Consider the following 9,455-nt stretch of genomic DNA (forward strand, 5'->3'; position numbering starts at 1 on the left):
AGGATACAACCTTTATGTGTCATAACAGTTGTCAAACAGTTGGTAGTTTATAATAGAGTTCAATATGCTAATGCAATTTCACTCACAGTTTAAACATTTCTGCTTATTCAATTTGTTCATTTGGTCTCTACTGATGAAAATGCCTCCAAAACATAAAGTAGAAAGGATAATTTTGAAAAGGCCATAGTTCCACAATAGTTTATTAATAATTTGGTAGATTTTCACTAGATACTGTTTTACAAATGGCTTAGTTATATCATTTATAGTTTAATCATTTTATATTTTAACTATTACATTGTTTTACAAAACTGTTTTTAATGACCACATATAATTCCACCAAAGTGATTAAACAGTTTTCTAACTGACAGGCATTTAGGTTAAAAAACATTATAGGTAAGGTTTTTGGGCATCTACCTAACAGACATTAGGTAGGTAATGTTTTCTTTCATGTTTTTGTTTTTAATGAGAAAACAGGCTTAGGCAAGGCCAGGCCTGAATTTTAAGCATCTCACTACACAATATTTTCCTAGTCCATATCTCCTGTAATAACACAACATGACTTTTAACATAGAGTGTTTGCTAAAACTGGTTGCATGTATTTCACTGTCCTGAAGTCCAAAGGAAATTGACCATAATATATATATATATATTTTTACCGACAGCTTTCTATAAATTTTTACTTACGGTTAGATAAAAAAATTAAAATTCAAAGGTAATAAGGGATTGCTTTGTGACCCAAATAAAACATACCTAAACTCTAAGGGTGCCTTAGCATGGATCTGGACTTAACCAATGACTGACACTCAGCATTTGATAGCCTTGGGCTTCAAATGGGGTATGGACTTCTATGGGAATCTAGGACTTCCATTAACTTTATTTATTTATTTTTTATTTATTTATTTATTTTATTTTATTTTATTTTTAAACTTTACATAATTGTATTAGTTTTGCCAAATATCAAAATGAATCCACCACAGGTATACATGTGTTCCCCATCCTGAACCCTCCTCCCTCTTCCCTCCCCATACCATCCCTCTGGGTCGTCCCAGTGCACTAGCCCCAAGCATCCAGTATGGTGCATCGAACCTGGACTTGCAACTCATTTCATACATGATATTTTACATGTTTCAATGCTATTCTCCCAAATCTTCCCACCCTCTCCCTCTCCCACAGAGTCCATAAGACTGTTCTATACATCAGTGTCTCTCTTGCTGTCTCATACACAGGGTTATTGTTACCATCTTTCTAAATTCCATATATATGCATTAGTATACTGTATTGGTGTTTTTCCTTCTGGCTTACTTCACTCTGTATAATAGGCTCCAGTTTCATCCACCTCATTAGAACTGATTCCTTGCACTAGACCGTAGCTTCAGGTGCTTCCATTGTGTTTTTATTTATGATGTATTAATACTTTTACTAAAGCCTCTTGATGAAAGTGGAAGAGGAGAGTGAAAAAGTTGGCTTAAAACTCAACATTCAGAAAACAAAGATCATGACATCCAGTCCCATCACTTCTTGGGAAATAGATGGGGAAACAGTGTCAGACTTTATTTTTTTGGGCCCCAAAATCACTGCAGATGGTGACTGCAGCCATGAAATTAAAAGACGCTTACTCCTTGGAAGGAAACTTATGACCAACCTAGATAGCACATTCAAAAGCAGAGACATTACTTTGCCAACAATGGTCTGTCTAGTCAAGGATATGGTTTTTCCTGTGGTCATATATGGATGTGAGAGTTGGACTGTGAAGAAGGCTGAGTGCCAAAGAATTGATGCTTTTGAACTGTGGTGTTGGAGAAGACTCTTGAGAGTCCCTTGGACTGCAAGAAGATCCAACCAGTCCATTCTGAAGGAGATCAGCCCTGGGATTTCTTTGGAAGGAATGATGCTAAAGCTGAAACTCCAGTACTTTGGCCACCTCATGTGAAGAGTTGACTCATTGGAAAAGGCTCTGATGCTGGGAGGGATTGGGGGCAGGAGGAGAAGGGGACGACAGTGGATGAGATGGCTGGATGGCATCACTGACTCGATGGACGTGAGTCTGAGTGAACTCCGGGAGTTGGTGATGGACAGGGAGGCCTGGCGTGCTGCGATTCATGGGGTCGCAAAGAGTCAGACACGACTGAGCGACTGAACTGAACTGAATACTTTTAAGCCTGAAAGAGATGAGGGACAGCAATTTTAACCTGGAAAGTGAACCAAGGACAGTCTTCTCTGAAGGCTAATAAATGTCCCTTTTTAAAAACATGGAATACTTAGTTAATTTAAACGATCACATCTGTGAGTCAAAATACATCTGGCCTTGCAGAAAACAGCCGGGGCCAGAAGCCAAGCTGGTGAAGGCTGAATCCATTGTAGCAGGGAGATAATTGGTCTCAGAAGAAAAGGCTTCCAAAAGCTCGGCTATTCAACATGACTTCAAGGAGTGTCTCTGGGGGAAGACTGATCTTGACATGCCATTCTTCTTTCTGTGGTGTCCTCTGACAGTGTATGAAGACGATGACAGGTATCAGGGGAGTCGAGAGAGAAGCTCCCAGAGTGTTTGCAGGAGATTCATTCCTGTGGCAGGCAAAGTCGATCAAGATGTGGACTCTTTGTTCAGTCCACTGGCTTCAAGGCAAGCTCCAACTCTGAGCAGAGGAGTAAGACCTCTGAAGGTGGCATGCCTCTTGCAGAGGCATGAAATGGTTTAGGGAAAGGGTGAATGTTTAGTCCGTCCTCTGTGCTAGAGTTTCCCCATCCGTGGGCTTAGAAGCTTTGGGAAATGAAGTGATGACTGTCAATGATGGATTTTTTTTTTTTCCCCATCAAGAGTGAGTCTTGTGTGCAAAAAATATGATTTAAGGGTGACGTTGGTTTTAAATATTAATATTTAGTTGAATAAAGTTGCTCAAGTAAAACCTGAGTTTTTCCTTAAGCTTCTAAATCTTATTCAATAAAGGGTATGTTTTTTGGGAACTTTTATTAATCTTTGGTACCATTTGCAGACTTAGATCATTAACCTTTTAATAATTTAAACTGTGTTTATAAGTTTAATATTACTGACTTTCTTTTTAATCAGATTAACAAAGTTTCCCAAACTCAAGTGATACTTATGTCTAATAATAAATTTACTTTATGAATAAAGTGAATCTTAAGAGCAGTGTTTCTCAAAGTGTGGTCCCTGGGCCAGCAGTGTCAGCATCACCTGAGAATTTGTTAAAAATGCAAATTCCCAGATTCTACCCCAGATCTACCGAATGAGGAACTGGTCTGGTAAGCTCTCCAGGGGATTCTGAAGGGTGGGAATGTTTGAGGACCAGTGCCTTAAATGTCCCTATGTTATATGCAAATTTATAAGATTTTTGGTTAATATCATGTCCAAATTGATCCTTTAATCAAAATCATGACTTATTTTGCATTGTTGTTCTTGTTCAGTTGTTAAGTCATGTATGACTCTTTGCAGCCCTGTGAACTGCAAAATGCCAGGCTTCCCTGTCCTTCACTGTCTCCCAGAGTTTGCTCAAACTCATGTCCATTGAGTCGGTGATGCCAACCAACCATCTCATCCTCTGCCTTCCCCTTCTTCTCCTATCCTCAATCTTTCCCAGCATCAGGGTCTTTTCCAATGAGTCAGCTCTTTGCATTCAGTTCAGTTCAGTCGCTCAGTTGTGTCCAACTCTTTGCGACCCCATGAATCGCAGAACACCAGGCCTCCCTGTCCATCACCAACTCCTGGAGTTCACTCAGACTCACGTCCATCAAGTCAGTGATGCCATCCAGCCATCTCATCCTCTGTCGTCCCCTTCTCCTCCTGCCCCCGATCCCTCCCAGCATCAGAGTCTTTTCCAATGAGTCAGTTCTTTGCATGAGGTGGCCAAATAGGACAGCCTAATATGTCAAATTCTCTTATACGTTATCAGTACCTAAAATATCTCATATATAGGTTAGTTCTAAATCTAACATGAAAAATATCCTAAGAGGTATGATTTAGTTCTTCCCAGAGAATATACTGTCTAACAAAACAATTGCAGTTTTGCTTACCATGGGAATTAAGTTTTAAATTATATGTTATTAGCTCTTGGAGGTTGCTAATTGACCAAAGGTTTTGGTTGGCTGTGTGATCAGAAACTGGTGACATTTAAGGTAACCTTCCTTTTATAGTCATTATGATGTAGAGCCCACAATTTCATGAAGGGAGTGATCACCTTTATCCACCACCTTGGGGATGAGATACTCATTCACTGAATTTCAAGGGAGACTGAAGTCCACAGCCTCTACCTGTGTAATCCACAGTGCTTAGCTTTGGCTAATCTATGTATTATTTATTTATTTATTTTTAGATGTCTTTGATTTTATGATTAATTTTCAGTACATTTTGCTTAGTCACATTTAACAGACACACACATGTTAACAAGATATGTTATTAAATTCAACTGTCCAGACATCAGGGAAAAACATTTTAGTGAGTTTATGTAATTTTCACGTGAAACATTATACATTTCCAATTTTGACTAATTATTTCCACATTTATTTGCCAAAGAACAAAACACATAGACAATTTGGGATTAGATTATAGTAATGCCAGTGATGTACCATATAAGGGGAAACCGCTGTGCACACACAGGGAGAAACTATGAACGGTACTTAGGGTGGACTGCGGTCACATTCACGTCTGGAGGTGGCAAACTGATGGCAGAGGTCTTCGCTGGTTTTATCTGACATGTTAAAGGCATGGTCTTTCCATGTAAGACTAGATGGTTTACAGCTCTCAACAATATGGCATCTTAACCTGTGCTCCATCACTTTGTTTCTAGGAACTTCCTTCCAGAACTGAGTTAATTCTGCTGGACCCGTGCCAGATGTCTGTTCCAATTCTGCAGCCATGACCAGAAAATGGTCTTGGGCAGAGACTGTTGAACCGCCATGGGGAGACACAAGTATATCAACTGAGGCACCAGGGTCACAACCGCTATTGCTGGGCTTGACTCTACTCTTCTGGAGCAGTTGTTCTCACCTTAAATGCCACTATGGTTTTTGTTACATTTGTCAACACTATCAAAGCTTTCTTCTCTCCTGAGTCTGTACTTCCAAAATACGGTTCTTCCACTGGGCTGATGTGTAATAAGGGCCCTTAAACACACTCAGTGGTTTCTTGAAAGTTTTCATTTTGGAATCAACTTTTTCATTCTCATCTGCTTTGGTAGTAGGTTCCATTATGTTACCCTTTTTAGGAAGAGTTGTATGTTCTTCATTAGAAATTGTTGCCAAGGTATCTTTGCCATCACTTTCTGTATCTTCTTGAAGCTTTATCCTCACTGGCAATAGGCCCATTTTCACACAACGGTGTTTGGAAATCATCATCTACAAGTGGTGGGTAGCTATACTTGAAAGGATCAGTTCCACCCATGTGAGAAGGCAGGTATTCTACACTGACATAGTCTTGGATGTCATTTTTACTTGTAAACTTCAACAAACTCACTGCTTCTGGACCAAGCCAGGTTTTCACAATTTTGAAAGCAGCATTCATTATCCAAGGCATATCAAAGATCACTATTTTTGAGAGGTATTTAGAGTAATAAACCTTAAAGCAGTTGATGATAAAGCATACAAATCCATGTCTATGTTATTTAGTCCAGTCTCTGACAGGTCAGACATCATTGTAACTGGCTTCCCATTTGCTCTCTTAGCATACCATTCCAACCAGAATGCAATAAGCTTCTTTTTGTCCAACATGGTCTTATGGTCTTTTATATGGTACTTCATCCTGATCCAGAATAACTTGTTGCCTTCTTTTGTCATAACCATGGAGATAAATGCCACCAATTTCCAATAGCCACCTGGGAATGGAGGCTTCGGTCAGGTCGTTGACAGCCATTTCTTTCCTCCACTGAAAACTCTCATCAAGCATCTTCAGTGTTTCATCAATGACATTATGCCTCCAAGCCAAGTAACTTTCAACCCAGTTATCATCTTGCTGTAGCCTTTCAACATCACGTGAATCATACTTATCTGACTTATCTGTCACATACTCAGCTTCAAACCTCCGTCGAACCTCAGAGATGAGCTTGGCTTTATTCTGGGCTTGATACTCAGCGATAGTCATGGTCGTGGACATGATCAGAGTTAGCTTCGCTCCTTTCCACAGCTGCGGTCTGAATATCTCAGCACTGGGCAAGCTGGCCAGGAGGTAAAGAGGGAAGGGCGGGAGGTCTATTATTTATTTCTATTCTGAATTCTTGCTTTTCCTATCTGTCCCCTCTGACAACTGACCTGCATTTTTTAAATGGCTCCTGAATGAATTTACTGTATCACAAAATTGACTTGGATGTCACTTTTCTTCAGAGGTTACTTCCATGACAAAGACAAGGGGTCTGTAAAACCTTATGCACCTTACATGTGGTCAGTGAATTATAAGTATTTGGTTTTGTGCACCTGCAGTTACTTTTCAGTCAAGTGGACTGGCTGTTGTACTTAGAAAATACAGCATTGAGCATTACTTGAGCATTACTGATTTTATTGTAGCTTTTGGTCATTATGTATTATTTTCATCTGTAGGAGCTAAACATACAGCTGAATGGAAATAGTCATAGTCATTTTCTGTTAAAAGTGTCCTCATTTGGGAAAAGCACCATAAGCAAATAAAAGGAGAGGTGCTTGATGCAAAATGCATTTAGTTATCTGTCCTATTAATTATGATCCAAGAGCAACATATTTTCTGCCAAAATGAAGTAGTTTGGGCATAGAGGCTGAAAATATATAGTGAATTTTGCTATAATACATAAGTCTAAAGGTGATTCTGCTAACATCAAGAGTATATATTTAGAATGGATTTCCAGTGGGGTGTTGCAGATATAATTCTGTCTAGCTTGAGTAATTTCCTATTTCTATTTCTGTGAACAAACTATCTACTTGTCCACATCTCCGCGACCACCACTGCCAGGCATCTTGCATGTGTCGCAGGTGCCCCAACTGGTCTCCCTGCCCCACCCTCACCACTGCCTTTGCCCATTGACGTGGCTTCCATAGAAATCCCACAAAGCTCTCAAAATCACATCACATCACTCTTTTGCCCCGAACCCTCCAGTGCCTTGCCATCTCTTTCTGAGGAAGAGATCTTTACAATGGCTGCCAGGGGGCAGCTCAGAGGCTAAAGAATCTGCCTGCAATGCAGGAAACCTGGGTTCAGTCCCTGGGCCGGGTTGGGAAGATTCCCCTGGAGAAGGGAATGGCTACCCACCCACTCCAGTATTCTTGCCCGGAGAATTGCATGGACAGAGGAGCCTGGCGGGCTACAGTCTATGGGGTCACAGAGAGTCAGACATGACTGAGCAACTAACACTGACTTTTCAGGGCCCTCTGTGATGTGACTTTCGTTCTGTCTGACCTCACTGCCACTTTTCTAGCCACTTGAACGCTTTGCTAAACACAATCGTGTGTTCTTGTTTTGCCTCAAGGCTTTTGAATTTGCAGTTTCGTCTGCTGAAAGTAGATCTGCCCCTGGTGTTGATGTGATTCCTCACTGTCTTAACAACTTTGCTCAAATGTAACCTCTTTGACGAAGCCCATCCCATCCGCCTAATTAAAAAGGCAAAGTCTGCCTTTGTACTACCTTGCCCCCTTTCCTGCTCTGATTTATTTATTTTTCATGAAGATACTCACCACCTTTTAATCACCTGATTATCTATCTTCTCCCTGATGAATGTAAACTGAGGCAGGATTTTTTTCTCTGCTGTATCCCCTGTGTTTGAAATGATGGCAGCACCCACAGTCAGCCCTCAATAAGTAGTAGTCGAGTGAAATAAATAAATGGGCTGGAAAAGGGAGAAGAGATCTCTTAATTATGCATCCTCATCAACTTCATTGGTGGTCCCAGAATGTATTTATACAAATTGTGGCTCTGGTCCTCTCTGGAGGAATGCATCTCCCAGTGGCTGTGTTGTGAATAGCTGTTGTAGAGAGCTGTAGAAACTGTCTTTCAAGAGCTAGAGTGAGTCAAAAACAGAGTGGAGTGTCAGAACTTCCTATGCACAGGAGGAATATCGCTCCCCCCGCTCATAAATCCCCCCTGTAATTGCCTCAGAATTTGTGCAAATGTCACTGTCTCTCCATGGCCTGCCATTCCTCACCCCATACTCAGCCCATCCCCAAGCCTAGAACATCAGGGACAGGGAGGTAGGGGCCTAGCTCTGCCACTCATTCCTCATAGGGGCATTCACAGTCATGGCAGTCTAACGTTGTGGACTTGTTGTCCAATCTTACTGTTGGTTTGGGCTAATGATACAGTTTAGGCCAAAACATATTTCTTACCTATGCCTTGGTAGTATCTATTCTCTCACTCCACACTTGCTTTCGCTTCGTGCTGGGATTGGAAGACTGCAACTGTTTACCAAGCCGTCTTTGCCAGCTGTCTAAAAGGAGTGCAGCTCCAGTTTTTCCACTTAGGACTCATGTGGTTCCATCAAAGTAGCAGTCTGTGTGGGCTCACAAGAGTCTGTCCGGGAGCAGTAGTGGTTTCCTGATCCTAGATGAGCAACAATTCTCTTTTTCCCTCTTCCAACACCCCTCCCATCAGCCTTAGAAATTCCAGCTCCTCTGTAACCAGGGTCATTTCTCAACATTGCTCTGTTTGAAATATGGAGTGTTTTTTCCTGTTTCTGGTTGGATGCTGATGAACTATTCAAATCCTAAACGTATGATTTTTTCCTCTGCTTTCCAAGTGCATAGATCACAACAATATGGCTAGTCTATAAAATCTGAGAATCACAAAGAGAATCTTGTTGACAGGTTAACTAGAAGTGGGGTGTCCTATGTGATCGGTTAGGGGTGCATATTTGGTTTTCTCTTTGCTCCTAAGTAGGAAGCAGGGTCAAAAATTGGGGAAGCTGTCAGCTTTAAGGCTTGGACATTTGGGGCTGATTATTACAAAGTTATTGTTTGGCCTCCTTAGTTGTTACTAGAGGTAGCAGTCTGACTTCCTGCAAGGCTGATTTATAGTAGCCTTGATTTCCAGGGCTGGTGATTATAAAGGGTTAGTTTCCTGGGCAGGCTGCTGCCAGTCCTGGGTCAGAGTTCTATTTTGATATATGGCCTGGCCACTGTTTCTTTATGTGGTCAGTCCCTCAGAGTTAAAGGTCTTGTGGAATCCTCACTTTCCTGCTGAATTCAGAGAAGCTGGTTGGATCTGGGCCAAAGCTACAATCTTGGGTTAAAGGGAAGAATGGCTGTCTCGGGCCTTTTAAGCACTTTGAGTCAGGTCATGAGCCCCAGAACAGAGTGGAGGCTGAAATCAAGAGACAGATTTGATATCTCACCCTAATGCCAGAAACTCAGAATCGCCTGATCAGTCAGCCTACTTTCTTGAGAAGTAGACTTCTCATTCGAATCTAGGGAAATCTGGACAGTTGAATTTTAATAGCTACAAAAATTGGCAGTGTGTTTATTTTCCAGATAACTTTTTTTTTTTTTTTAGA

At 41.1% G+C, this 9,455-nt stretch overlaps 1 pseudogene; it reads right to left on the minus strand.

The window, feature by feature from the left end:
• Positions 1–4,604: 4,604 nt before the first annotated feature.
• LOC109577979 (motile sperm domain-containing protein 2 pseudogene) lies at positions 4,605–6,180 on the minus strand (annotated as a pseudogene).
• Positions 6,181–9,455: the final 3,275 nt, after the last annotated feature.

Source organism: Bos indicus, chromosome 24, assembly GCF_029378745.1.
Source record: "Bos indicus isolate NIAB-ARS_2022 breed Sahiwal x Tharparkar chromosome 24, NIAB-ARS_B.indTharparkar_mat_pri_1.0, whole genome shotgun sequence".
NCBI lineage: Eukaryota > Metazoa > Chordata > Mammalia > Artiodactyla > Bovidae > Bos > Bos indicus.